General features: G+C 39.4%; 1 protein-coding gene and 1 long non-coding RNA gene across 2 annotated transcripts in view; both read right to left on the minus strand.

Annotated features, from left to right (window-relative positions):
* Positions 1–15,292, minus strand: part of trpm7 (transient receptor potential cation channel, subfamily M, member 7) — a 361,224-nt gene that overhangs the window by 250,433 nt on the left and 95,499 nt on the right.
* Positions 91–15,279, minus strand: LOC136178603 (uncharacterized). The gene is made up of 3 exons (XR_010665983.1): positions 15,217–15,279; positions 1,560–1,721; positions 91–696 (listed from the first exon to the last, which is right to left on the minus strand). It is a non-coding gene; the product is annotated as an uncharacterized lncRNA (long non-coding RNA).

The raw sequence follows: 15,292 nt of genomic DNA on the forward strand, positions 1-15,292 counted from the left end.
AACTCTTTTGTGTTTTGTGTTTTTGATAAAAGAACAATGCTAGAATAAAATATAGACACATTTAGGAAAAGTCATGGTCCTGTAGTTACATAGGTTTTATTTTAAGTAAGTTATTACATTGCAAAATTAAAAAACAGTCAAAATGACTGCCTTGGTCTTTCTAGTGTTAACTTATGCTACTACCTGTAAATAACTCCTAGCATACATTGCCCATCCTACCTGAATGAGAGTTCCTTTTTTAAAATTTTCTTCTTTTGTTGTTTTTAGCTGTGGATGCTTGTATGTGTGTGCACTTTAAGGTGAAGCCAAATAATTTTGTTGTAAAATTGTATAATGACAATAAAGACATTCTATTCTATTCTATTCTTACATTTTCAAGGCAGCAAATGAACTTCCATTTTTTGCATTCCTAACGTCTTGTTCAACAGGTCTAAAGCTGTTAGGTCAGTTTTGAGATAGTCCAGAGTACATCAGAGGGAAACCCCTGCCATGTTGATTAACGGCTGTGTTCCTGAGTTTTGTTTATTCTGAGGTCGTTCACACACTGTTAAACATTTCAAGGTAGTTTAACTTAAAAATGCAAGTTCATTTCTCTATTGCCTGAGCCCATGGATTCTTGCTGAGCATTGGACTGGCTGGATTTTGATGATGACCCTCTGAAGAAACTCAAAGGAGTACTTCATATGACGGGGGAACCTGAGGATATAATGACACACATTGTTAGTGATATGGAAGTTTAAACATTACAGCTTTTGGATGAATATGTTAAGGTTTCAGTTCAAATCAAAACCCCAAAGCAGAGACCGAACACAGAATAAACAATGTAACAAATTGTTTAATAAAAAGAACAAGCAGTGAAGGCAGGGAGCTGGCTGGCCAGAAAAATAGTCCACAATGTGAAGCAGGAAACTCAGGCGAAACAGAGAGACACACCGGGAAATCAGGTCAATATTACCAGTGGTTGAACATTTTTTTTAATCCTTTACTTGAAAGTACAAATACATACTGAAATATCATCCACTGCATTACATTATGTTTGGTGTCACTGTCCAGTGAAAAACCATGTCCCTCAAAAATCCTCTTTTCATGAGCTCTCAAACCAGGGATTATTTTAGCTGTGTGATAATTTTTCAAGTAATTTCAAAATCATTTAAAGAAAAAAGTCATTTCAGAGTGAAGGATGAGTCATCAGTAGGCATGTAAAGATCACACGCGCACGCAATAATAAAAAGTCTGTAAGAACCGTAAGAAAAAACAGTAGTCTGCTTAGTTGACTTTGGACTTTTCTGGGCATGTCTCTCTCACTGCCGTTACTTAGGGGATGCGTTGTGACCATGCTGCATTCATGGGTGCTCAGACAATAAGAGATACATTCAGAGGTTCAGAAACGGGAGTTGCAGGAAAAAAAACTAAGCTGGACAGACCGTTACAAGTTCAAAGAATTGTTCAGTTCTTATATTGACTGCTGTCATTAAAAGAAACACATGAACACCATGATTCCTTTAAGTGTCTGTGGCGGTGTCCAACTGACTTAATGTTTATCTCTATACATTGCTTACCTCTTTCCCAGGACACTGCAGAATTCTCCTCAGGGTTAACCTCTTGTTGGATGTGCCACCTGACTGGTACAACTCTTTAAGGTTTGGTAACAAGGCATCTAGTCCACCAAAGAAAGACTCCATCAGGTCTGTGGTGACAATCCTCCTGAACTCTGAACTTAGCTGAAACATATGGATAAAAGAGAAAAAAGGAGTTCAGTGACCTAAAAGAGCAGCATAAAGCTATACGCAGAGCCTGAAATTAAATTGTATAAATCTTTATAATGCTGTAATAGTTTTTGTTGTCCATTGGAAAAAAATGCACATTTCCACCTCATGAACTGGACGAGCTTGTTTAAAATCTGTAAACATAAAAACAATTGCATGTTTATGTAAAATACAACATGTCACAGCAAATGAAACCAAAATATTTTACATAACCTTAATCCTAGCTGCAGGTTAGAGGGAGATCAACTGTGTGTGTGCGCAGGGAAGAGAAGAGAGACAGAGACAGATTCAATAAATCCCTCGCATGTTTCCAATTCAGCCTTTACCTTTAAAGAGTAACTAAACCCTAAAACCACTTTTTTCAACTATAAACCTCTGTATTTGAGTATTAAGTAGTGTTATGGATCAATTCAAGTCCAAATCTCGACATTTGAGTCCAAAGTATTGAAATTTGAAATATTGTTTTAGAAATGTGCAGAGTGTCTGCCCTTCCGTTTGAAAAACTCTAACGGCTGTGTGGAGTGAATGCCTACGTCACCAAACCTATAAAAGCCTCGTCACTTGACGCGGCAAACTGTCAAGTGGATTGAGAGAGCTGCGCGATCAATAGTTTAGTGGTTTAGTAGTTGGATTGTGCTGTTAGTATAGATTAATTTAGTGTGGATTGTAGAGTTGTGAGTTTATAGTATTCACAAAGTTAGTTGGAGGTTGTAGGCTGTAGATTGGTTATTAGATCTTATCAGTATTAGTTAGCTAGTGGCTTGGCTTTAATTGTAGGTTAGCTTTAGCTCGTAGTTTAGCACAGGGACTTTTAGGAAACTTAGTTAGTTGTTTGATTTAGCATTTAGTTTTTAGAGTATTTATTAGATAGTGGTCAGGATGGGTCTGCAGTTTCTGCCTCGGCTGCATTACCAGCTCCAGGTTGCACAGCTCTACAGCGGACCTGGAAATTAGGCACCAGTGCCTGCTTGCTTTGGGGCTACCAGACCGTGATCTCCCGCCTACAGCTTGGTAGTGCAACCATCACTTCTCCAAAGATTGTTTTTCCAACATCATGGAAGTGGAACTGGGCTTTTCTAAATTGGCCAAGCTAAAACCTGATGCAGTGCCAGACGTTGCTCTCCCGGTGCTGACAACAGGAGGACAGTCACAGCAGCTGCAAGTCCTTTGAATATTGAGGTGAGTGAATAAATAGTATGTTGGTAATAGGCATTTTATTAACATCACATGTAGGGATGGGTACGAGTACTTGAGTACTCGCCGTTGACCCCATTATTCAAGTAACATTTTGTTACTCGCGCACCTGTGCAAGCGCTGCTTTTGGCTGCAAACTTGAACTCATACAGTGTTACATGTTGTGACCCAGCTTTTTGTTTTCGCCTAACTGAATATACTAGGTAGGAAAATAATTAACGGGATACAAACGTATGACTTCTCCGGCCACGGCTTCAGTTTTAGTACACACCGAGCCAGATTTCAGCAAAAACAACTGTTTTACAGCAGCTACGGCAACTCTCTAGGAACATTACACCAAAAGCGAAAGCACAACAAATACAGAACCGTCTGCTTTTTTTTTCCCACATCAGAAGTGTTGCTTAGGGGAGAAAAGGGAGGATGACTGTGTGAGCGCGTGTATCGCGAGAGTTGGACGAAGCGAGATTCAACATGGCGGCGCCCTGACGCTGAAAAACACATCTAGCAGAACAAGCTTTCTCTCATTTACTTTGTAACTTAAATCTAAAGTAATAAGTCAAAGGATCCGAAGACAATTTAAAATCATCAACATCCCATCTTCCTGGAACGTAAGACCCTTACGGTGGAGGACTTAACAGACCTCGAGGCGTTCATCGATCACTGTTTCTACCAGCTGCAACCCACCATGGACCCGGACACAGCAAACCCCAACAAACGCAAAAAGACAGACTCCTCTACAGACACTGACGACCTACAAACAACAGAAATAGAGGTGAGTGTACTGGAGAACATCAATAAAAAACTAGACCTCCTGATATCACTGCACGAAGAAATTAAAGACATTCGCAATAGCCTGAAGTTCGCTCATCAAAACATCGTCACACTACAGATCTCAAACCAGGAATTAGTAACCTCTGTCGAAGCTCTCAATGAACAAATGCATGCTCTTGCTAAAGAAAAACTGTTAAAAGAAACCGTGCTGGACATACAAACCATAGACTGTAAAAATAATGGACGGGACAAGGTCCCCGGTCTAGTGAAGCTTTTATTTTTAGATCTCCCCCTACTGACTGGCTGCAGTATAGGTCATAAACCCCGCCTCCTCAATGATAACAGATGGGATGTGGGTAAAACTGTAAAGCTAAAATACTCATCACATAATTTTTTTTCAAACCTAAACTCTGCTGTGATCATCAGTTATTATCACCCTACATTGTGTTCAAGTGCTCATTTTTCTGTGAAGTTTGTTTTAAATAAGTTATTTGAGGTTGAAAAACGGGATTTTACATCATATTTGACGATGATTGACAGCCGCCGATCTTGCGTAGCTCTCTTTGTGAATAACAAAAGTTATGTAGTGAAGGAAAGCCGAGACGCCATTGAATTTTTCCGTTCAGTTTTTTCGTCTTTTTTGAGCTGGAAAATGAGTTGTTCTGCAGTAAACTGTTCTAACCGACCTGTGGGAGCTAAGGGATCTTTGCAGTTCTTTCTGTAAGTAAAAAAGTGATTTATGTGTCATTGGTTAAAGTCGTTATCTAGCTAGCTAACACATAAGCAGTCTAAGGTTAGCTGAAATGTTGTAAAGCTAGGTTACTTATCCGGCATGATTTATCTTTTTATTTTATTTTATTAAATGAGCAAACCTAATAACTGACATGCTATGTTTCTTGATATTGTTATATCGTTATTGTGATTGAAATTGTATTTAAAACCAAGAATCGTAATATAAAATCCGCTCATAGATGCGGTTCATTGACTGTACAGTTATTTTACAGCAAAAATAAAAACGTCTGGTAAGGTCTCAAAAAAGTATGTAGGCAAAAACAAAGTCACATAATTTAAATCTGGCCTGCATCATTACTAATGTGTACATGTTTACAGTCTGAGTGATAAGTGGGCTATACCGAGAGGAACAGGTTTTACTTTCACCGTGCAGGCTGAAATTCATAGTACTATATACGAGGGTAGAATATTTCTCTATGTATCCAGATAAAACTAAAGGTAAGATCTGATTTAATATAACTGTTACTGATTTAAGAGACTAACTGAAACGTGAACACAAACATCAACAATCTGCAGTGGTGTAATGTAATATTAACCGAGCATCATGCTGCTTAAACTGATAAATATTCTGCATTGTCTTCCACACACCAATTCAACAGTCACAAGTTGATCATATTGTAAATTTAATGACGCTCATTCAGAATTTGTACTAAAAAATGTTTCGGTGATTGTGACGGTGTCTGTATTTAACACCTTTGAAAGGAAGGTGTTAATGCAGGAGACCAGTGTTACACACAACAGGCTGCTGTTACGTTAGTTAGGAGGAGACAGAGGCACAATCAAAGAAGACATAAAGATCGTGTTTTCCCCCACACGTTAATATGTTTTAAATGTCATGCATTTATTTTTGATTTTGCTTCAATAATCGTTAACGAAGAGAAACACCATGATTAAACTACAGGCTATTGTTGCCTTTTTATAGCCAAAGAAAGCTGAACATCCACAGCCTCTGAATTCTATAGAATTTCAACATTGATATTTATTTCTTCCTCTTTCCCTCTTCTCACCAACATTATATTTTAAACTGGGGATTTCCTTTTTCTCAGGTCACGTTTCTCCCCCACCTCGCCCCTTCTGGTGTGCTCCTCTCCATAGTGCGCTCGTCTCCTCCCTCTAAAGCTGCTGCTACTCTGTAGGACGCTTTGATTGGGGCACCTCACCAATAAAATACTATTTTATATTTTATAAGCAGTTTGCCACCACACTCTACTTTTACTCTTCAAAGGTTTATGAGTATGTGTGTGACAACTTTAACAAAGCTTTACCACACAGTCACACCATCCACACAGCTGATCCCGGATTTACTGTAGCATCTTTTACAGCACTGAAAGGTCATGTACAGGCAAACAGAGAGAAGGGAAAAGAAACTTTTTGAGGAATTACAGCTAAAAAAGATTCTACTTTGCATACAGTACATCCTCTGATAAATAAAGTGAAGTACTTTGATTGCATTTCTGTGGTGTTCCTGTAGGTGACCATGATGCAGCCAGCAGCACGTTGTGAAGGTGGACGCCATCATCTTGTCTTTGCAGTGCTGATTCTGAAGAGAACGCCTTCACAGAGGACTCAAAGGTAAAATGATCTCTCATATGATTGGACCGTTTTATTGTAACCGCTATCGGCATCAAAGTAATTTTAGTAACAATTTATAATCTTTCTTAAAATGTAAGGAAGACTAGCAGAAGATTTTAATAGCCTCTATGGTTCTGCAAGAAGTTCATGTTTAAATTGTTCTTCTTTCTGTCTTCAAGGAAATCAATGCCCAAAGGAAACAGCAGTCCAGAGTCTGATTCCAGCTCCGGTGAGGTTCTGCACACAAATTGGCTGTCTGATTGAGAATGTTTAACATTAGTTTAATTTATCAGGCTGGCCCTTGTGATGACAGTTTACAATAATCTTCAATAGAAAGTGGCAGGAACACTTTTGTCTTAAAACATAAATTCATAAAAGCTGATCATATTATTGAATTCATAATGTCTTATTATATATTTTGTATTTCCTCATAAATAGTTCTCCTGTCTTTAAAGTAAACTTTAGAAGCTGAAGTTTAGCAGAACCTGAGGACAGATCTGATTTCAGGTCTGAAGCATAAACATCACAGTAAAATTCATTATACTTTACATTTAACTCCATGATTGTTTTTCTTTATTACAGAAGATGCTCTCAGATTCAGATCCATCAACAACATGGAGGACTCGTCCCCTGAGCGTTTCCTGTCCTCTCTCGATGGTCTTCTTCTCTTCAGTTATTAACTCTTGAAAACAGCAGCACAACATGCCAGACTGTTTGACAAGTGTGTGATTGAATAATTTGAAATGGAATCTCATACGTATCTTGCTATGCTTATTGGCTTTAAATGTTTAATATTAAATAAGTTTGAAGGCCATTTATCTCAGACGAGACCAGCTGAGCTCGTCTGTTAGCTTTGCTGTTGTTGGTCAAGAAGAAATGAATGTCAGTTCAAGGCCTTTTCAAATGTGAGCTATAAACTTAACTGCTAAATTATTTTACTGTGACCAACACGTTGTTGTGCTCCAGTTAATCAGAGACAGTCATATCAGATTTTTTAAAAGTTTATTTAAACATTTTATGAAAAGAAATCTTCAATAAACAACCCCTGGCTTCATTAACCATGTGGAAAATAAGTAAGGGAGACCATCAGGTCAAACTGCTGGGACATAAGAGAAAGTATGAAAAATAATTTAACAAAGGAATCCAAACAAAAATCAAATAAAGTATAAAGATCCTGGATGATTGTTTGACTGTTAAAATATGATGGAAAAGCAAATCCAACACAGCCCTCCAGCATCTGGCCTTTCAAACACAGGGCAACATCATGTAAAGAAAAATAAATTAAATATTGACCTGGATCTCTGTGTTTTATCTGAGGATGACTATGGTAGCCTTCTCACTGTTCACTGTCACAAAGCACCAGACTCTGTCCACCTTCTTCAGACGTCGGTCAGCTCCTCTGGGTGATGGCAGAGAGGACTCCTCATCTGGGAGAGATGCTGGTATAAGGTAATTTCTACCACAGTGGGTGAGCAGGGCATCTGGCACAGTCCAAGCACAGGTGAAAAAAGGAGGAGGTTCCTTCAAACTAAGCGACCCCAGCCTGACCTCTGTAACAGGTGTGCAGAAAAAGGTTGAAATGAGTCATTTTTAGGTTCAGTTGATTGTAAAATGGAAAAGAAAACATCAACTTTCTATTTAATATTTAGCTGGTGTATGACTCAGTGTGATTTTTATTTTTAGAAGACTGTATTGTTAACAATAGCTTGTTTTGACAATCCTCTTATGAAACTTAAAAACAATCACAGGATAGATAACTTTTAACAGATGATTTTAACTTACACTTCACCTCTGTGGAAGATGTCAGACCAGCTGTTTTTATCTCTAATTAGCCTAGATGAAGATACAAAAAACAATTGATTTACTGTTCACTTAAATATATTAGAAAAGCAGACTTGAATCACATTGCAGACTATCAGTTTCTAACAAAATATAACATATCTTACCACCTGTAGCCTACAGTCTGTGGTGCTAACCTAGCTTAAATATAGCTTCAATATAGAACGATTTCGTTAAAAACAGAGGACCCAGCAGCCCACGTATTTTCAGTACTGATCAAAATAGCGGGATTTTTAAAAACACAGTGTGTTTAAATATTAGACTTTGAATACGGTGATTTGTTGTACTTACACATTTCTTCATCGCAGACCGGCAGAGCGCTTTCGGCGTAGCTGGGCTGCGTAAGTCATCAGGGCAGTACGCTAAGTGGGCGGGGCATGTTACCAGGGCTCCTCCCCCCAGACCCTACTGCGCAGACTCTGGCTCCAAATGACGTCAAAATCGCAAGATGGAAGCGCCCCTAAGCGGCGTATTTTGGCTTCAAGAACGTTGAGTGGGAACAGCTACAGTGCGCGCCCACTGATACAAACCCGTTCCATGCGTGACAACCTCATCTTCTCCGGCATTCCCAAACAAACACCCGACAATCCGGAATCTCTCATCAAAAACTTCATGACAACTCGTCTGAAAATACCAGCCGACACCGTCAAAAACATAACATTTCACAGAGCTCACCGCCTCGGCAGATCATCAGACAAATGACCCAGACCAATTATCGCAAAATTTGAACACTATCAGCAAAAAGAACAGGTCAAAAAAAAGGAAGGGAACTCAAAGGAACATCATTTGGAATAAATGACTAATACCCAAGAGAAATAAATGAACTGAAAGAAACAGGAGCAACAACAAACGTGCATCTCTGGTCGTTGACAAGCTGTATATTCAAGGACAATTATTCCGAAACACAAAAATCACACCTTGGCTTTTCTGAATGAACAGACTGATCTGATTTAAACATTCCTAAAATAAAATAAATATCGCTCTCTATTTCACTCTAAGCTTCTTACCCGACATCCTGACCTACCCATGACCCCCTCAGACTTTCTCCCTTCTGTCATTTGTGCAGAAGCTTATGCTTTGCTTTGTTTTTGTTCTTCACCCCTCACTCTTAACACGTTTATGTCCTGTGATGTGTATGTCTCTCTGTATTTATGTTATACCTGTTTGTACAGACAGCCTCAGGCAGTCAATGCAGTCACCCTCACAACCCCCCCCCTTCTCGCCACACTGGCTCCTCTCCCCTTTTCCATTCAGACCAAGACATACATAACACATAACAATGCACTCACTTAACTTGGTAACATGGAATGTACGTGGCTTCCGTACTCCACCGAAAAGAATCAAAATCATAAATCATCTGATAAAGTTAAAGGCTGATATATGTTTTTTTACAGGAAACCCACCTCACACACTCAGAAACACAACACCTCAACTTCAAACAATTCGATAAAATATATTCATCAACATTCAACAGCAAACAAAGAGGCGTCTCAGTCCTAGTAAATAAAAACATCCCATTCACACATACCTCATCTCTCACTGACCCAGATGGAAGATTTATCATCATTAATGGATCAATAAACCAAACAACATTCACACTTGCGAACATTTACGGCCCCAACAACGACGACCCATCCTTCTTCCAAAATTTCTTCTCACTACTAAATAACTCATCCAATATCATCATAGCTGGAGACTTCAATACTGTTATCAACCCCACAACTGACCACTCGAGCACCCCCGCTAACTCAAGAATCTGGCACTCCACTGAAATAATTAAGCAATACATGAAGGATCTTGGACTTGGCAATAGTTGGAGAATGAGAAATCCATCATCCAGAGAATATTCTTACTTTTCACCCCTCCACCAATCATCCTCCAGAATAGATTTCTTCCTCATAAGTAAATCACTCTCCCGACATATTAGAGAAAATACAATTCATCCCATTATAATCAGTGATCACGCTCCAGTTTCCCTGTCAACATCAAATCACACATCAAGCCGCCCACAAGATGGCACTTTAATACATCACTTCTACAAGACCCTGATTTTATGCCATTGATTAGGAGAGAGTGGGCTTTCTTTCTGGAGATGAACGACTCTTTCACCGTCACTATTATGGGAAACAGGCAAAACAGTAATAAGAGGAATAATAATATCATATTCATCACACAAGAAAAAACAGCAACAAAAACATGAAAATGATCTAGACACAAAAATCAAACAATTAACAAGACTACACAGCAATAACCCCAGTGAACAAACACAAAATGAATTGAATCAACTTAAATGCCAACTGGAAAGCATCATACATAAAAAAACACAGTTCATTATCCAACAGCTCAAATATGAGAACTTTCAATACAGTAACAAATCAAGCAAATACCTGGCTAATCTTTCAATTCAAAAAGGAAAAAGCAATAATCCCATCTATACTTAACACTGACGGCACCATCACCCATAACAAAGAAGATATAAATAAAGTATTTTATAAATTTTACAGTAACCTGTACTCCCCCGATCATGAACCCAACCAATCAGAAATAGACACCTTTCTAAATAACCTAGAACTACCAACCCTGCCATCAGAACAAGCCAACTTTTTAGATACACCCATCACCACTGAAGAACTACACAAAGCCCTACATAAAATGCCAAGCAATAAATCTCCTGGACCAGACGGACTTCCTGCAGAATTTTACAAACACTTTTGGGACATATTATCACCACTATTCCATAGAGTAACTACAGAAATTAAAGCAACCTCCAACATACCCACACACATGAACACTGCTGTAATGACACTACTTTTGAAACCCAATAAGGACCCAACCCACCCCTCCAGCTACCGCCCCCTCTCACTTATCAACACTGATCTAAAAATTATTACAAAAACACTAACAAGAATAGAAACTGTCATTCCAATGATAATCCACCCTGACCAAACTGGTTTTATCAAAAGCAGACACGCCTCAGACAACATCCGCAGGCTTTTCAACTTAATCCACATATCACAACAAAAACAGGACACAACCATGATCGTGGATGGATGCAGAAAAGGCCTTTGATAAAGTTAATAACATTCTTATTCAGCGCCTTACGCAAGTTTGGTTTTGGAGAGTCGTTCATCCACTGGGTAAGAACACTGTACACATCACCTAGGGCCACAATAAGCACAAATGGGATCACTTCACCGAACTTCACACTACACCAAGGGACCAGAAAAGGATGCTCACTCTGTCCATCTCTATTTGCAATTTTCATCGAACCTCTCGCAGCAGCTATAAGACAAAACAATAACATTAAAGGAATCTACAGCGAACAAGCAGAGCATAAAATAAGCCTTTACGCAGATGACCATAAACTGGAATAAATCAACCATCCTGCCATTATCAGAAGGAGCCTGGGATTCTGCAGCCCAAGATCTCACCCTCCCATTTAACACTGGCAATATAAAATACCTAGGCATTAACATTTCCGCCAGGCTGTCAGAATTATTTCACCTTAATTACACGCCCCTGCTAAAAAAAAATAGAGGATGACTTTAAGCGCTTGACCAAACTACCACTCACTCTCATTGGACGAATCGCCACAGTTAAAATTAAAACCTCACCAGAGATGAATTATTTATTCTCAATGCTCCCCATCACTCCCACTGACAAATGGTTTAAAACAATAGATTCATTATCATCACAATTTTACTGGAAAAACAAAAAAGCTAGAATTTCATTAAAAACATTACAAAACCATAAGTCACAGGGCGGCCTCGAAGCACCAAACTTTCTCTACTACCATCTGTCAAATCAATTACAATATTTATTCAAATGGACGCAAAAAAAAAAGAAAAACACAACAACCAATGGCTAGAACTGGGAAAAAAAACAATGTAAAACCACTTCAACTGCAGACCTTCCCTTCCTACCACAATCAATTAAAAAACTGGACTACCACAAAACCATCACCATATCCTCAACTCTGACAGCCTGGTGGAAAACTCATAATATCACCAAATCATCACTATCACCATGTAGATACACCCCAATATGGCATAATCCAGACTTCCAGACTTCCAGCTACACAACACACCCATCTACTTCCCATCATGGCAACAAAAAGGAATCACTAACCTCAATCACCTATTTCAAAACAATCAGTTTATGTCACTCAATACATTAATCCAGAAGTACAGGGTTGGGAGGGACCAGTTCCTACACTATCAACAATTAAAATCAATAGTCAAATCCAAAATTAATATAACTAACAACACTCTGCGACCCTCCCAACTTAGTGAAGAAATCATGAAAATCAACAGTTCAAATAAAATCATCTCTAAACTTTATAAAATTAGAGCCACATCAACAACCTCCATTACACTCCCCACTACAAAATAGGAAAAGGATCTGACGCTGCCCCCCAACCCTGACTTCTGGATACAAATCAATAAAAACATCTTTTCTATGACCAACAGTACTAATTTACAACTTATACAATACAAAACCATCCACAAGACACACATCACTCAAGGTAAAATGTTCAAAATGGGTTTAGCTAACACAGACATCTGTTCACAATGCACCCATGATTTCACAGATGACTATCTTCACGCCACTTGGGCCTGTCAACCAGTTCACTCATTTTGGATCACAATCACTGAAAATCTCTTCACTATCTTGGGCTGCAGAATCGTCCCGTCCCCATTACTTTGCTTACTTGGAGACACATCACAAATCACCATCCCAAAAACCTGCTACTCATTTCTCTAACTATCACCAAAAAAAGCATCTATCAGTACTGGAAATCAAAAAGATACTGCCACATAACTCACTGGACCAACCTACTCACAGAACACATTGTAATAGAAAGAATCGCAGCCTGCAAAAATAACAATATATCAGCCTTTAATAACACCTGGAATCCATTCATAATTAACCTAAATCTCAGAAAAATCACACCTCAAACTGAAGCCACATACATATCCCCTCTCCAGAATTGTACAGGCCCCCTCCTCTGGGTCTGGGAGCGACCCATACGCAAAAGGGAGAAAAAAAAAAAAATTACCCCTAAAACTAATAAAATAAACTGTACAAACTTTATATGTGGGAGGGGGTGGCTCTTTCATTTTAACGATGAATGTATGATTTAGGCTGTTATTTGAGAGTGTTAAGCAACACAGAACGAAGTCCACATATACACTGCTGCAGTGACATGACAGCAGAATGTTAAACAAAACGTAAATTGAAGAGGCTGTTACGGTTGTTAAATAAATGCATTTGAAATTGAAATCGCTGCTCACCACAAAGTTTATTTACTAAACAATATATCAGGGTTTTCTTGAAATGTACTGTTTTTTTTAAATATAGCTCAAGTGCTCTGATAGCTCCACAGATCCACTCGTCACCGGTCCCTCACTGGTCTGTTTATTAAAAACTATAAAACCATAAAGTGATCGTAGGCAACTTGTGAACTTTATATTTGTTGTCTATTGAAGTGTAAAAAAGGTTGAAGTGGCTATGAGCTGCTGTTAATACTCTAAGTGTTATTAATCCTGTTAATAAGTATTATCCAAACACTAGCTGGGATAAAGTAGAATGGTGATATAGCATATGTTCTGTTTCAGCCTAAACTGACCAGAGGTGATCAGTTTGCTGCTCATCTGTAAAAAGTTTAATCTAGAACCCCTCTCTGTGTGCACAGCTCCTCAGTCACGGACTCCTAACAGAAGTGTGTCATGTGATACCGACACTTTCATGGCTGTTCCTGAGGCTCTGGCAATCCTTGATGGTCCAAGGGCAAGCTCCACCCCAGTCAAAAGAGTCTCAACTCAGATACCCCCCCTCTAAGGGGAGGGGGGGTATCTGGGGGTGTCTAAGGGGAGCGAACAGGAGTACAGGCAGGTCATCATGGACTTTGTCGACTGGAGTGAGCTCAACCACCTTCAGCTCAACGCCAGCAAGACAAAGGAGATGGTGATTGACTTCTGCAGGAAGTCGCCCCAGACTGCACCGGTGAACATCCAGGGTTTGGACATCGAGAGGGTTGAGACGTACAAATACCTGGGTGTTCACCTCAACAACAAACTGGACTGGTCACACAACACCGACGTCCTGTACAAGAAGGGCCAATGTCGACTTCACCTGCTGGGGTGACTGAGGTCCTTTAGAGTGTGCAGGACTCTGCTACGGACTTTTTATGACACTGTGGTGGCGTCTGCACTTTTCTATGCAGTGGACTGCTGGGGAGGAGGGAGCACAGAGAGAGACAGAAAGAGACTGAACAGACTGGTCAGGAGGGCCAGTTCTGTCTTGGACTGTCCTCTGGACTCTGTAGAGGAGGTGGGTGAGAGGAGGATGTTAGTGAAGCTGACATCCATCAAGGACAACCCCTCTCACCCCCTACATGACATTGTGGGGGCCCTGAGCAGCTCCTTCAGCAGCAGACTGAGACACCCACCCTGTAAGACAGAGCACTACTGCAGGACGTTCACCCCATCTGCAGTCAGACTGTTTAATCAGACTGTTTAACAGCATCACCACCTCATGCTACACACTGTGTGTGTTTTTTTTAAGAACAATAACTCTAGATAACAATAACAATAACTCAGGTGTCGCAACACTTCTGATAATACTTTCTGATTTTGTAAACTACATGTTATGAATAAAAATATTTATAAACTATTCTCTGTATTGACTTTGTAAAACTGACCTATTGGGATCAGGTGTCTGTCTTTAGAGCTGCATGTAGATGTCATACACAGCCTGCAGCACAAAGGGGTTTAATTGTGTGAGAGGGGCGAACATTGTATCATGTTGCTGCAGAAGGAGTGAGTCGGCCCCCCCCTCTCGAAGTTGATACATTGACATCCTAAAGGCATTTTTTAAAATTCCAGGGTCGAGCAGTACAACTGAAAATGTGGGGTTTAGTTACCCTTTAATAATTATTTTTTACCGGACAAAATAATACAAAAGCCAGTTTCTATCACAGTGGCCAAAGCATCATGGCTACTGTAACCATAAACCGTTTCAGTACGGTCACAACTGTCAAGTAATTATTAAAAATTAAAATACATTATTTTTTACCCACTGGTCAATAAAAAGTATTAAGTTTAATATGAGTCCCCGTTCATATCCACCTTGCAGCGAGTTGGCCATGAAACTTCATTTTGCCTTTCCGGACATTAACTTCCTACAACAAATTAATTGATCCTACAGCTGATAACAACAACAAAAACGAACGAAGTGCTGAGAAAGTGATTTATTAATAATGATAATATATTAAACTTACATCCAAGTTCAAATGCTGAAGACCGAAGACGTCCTCTCTCTTTACGGCTGCTTCACAGGACCGTTGAATTACTCCG

The sequence above is a fragment of the Labrus bergylta genome, chromosome 3 (genome assembly GCF_963930695.1).
Source record: "Labrus bergylta chromosome 3, fLabBer1.1, whole genome shotgun sequence".
Classification (NCBI taxonomy): domain Eukaryota; kingdom Metazoa; phylum Chordata; class Actinopteri; order Labriformes; family Labridae; genus Labrus; species Labrus bergylta.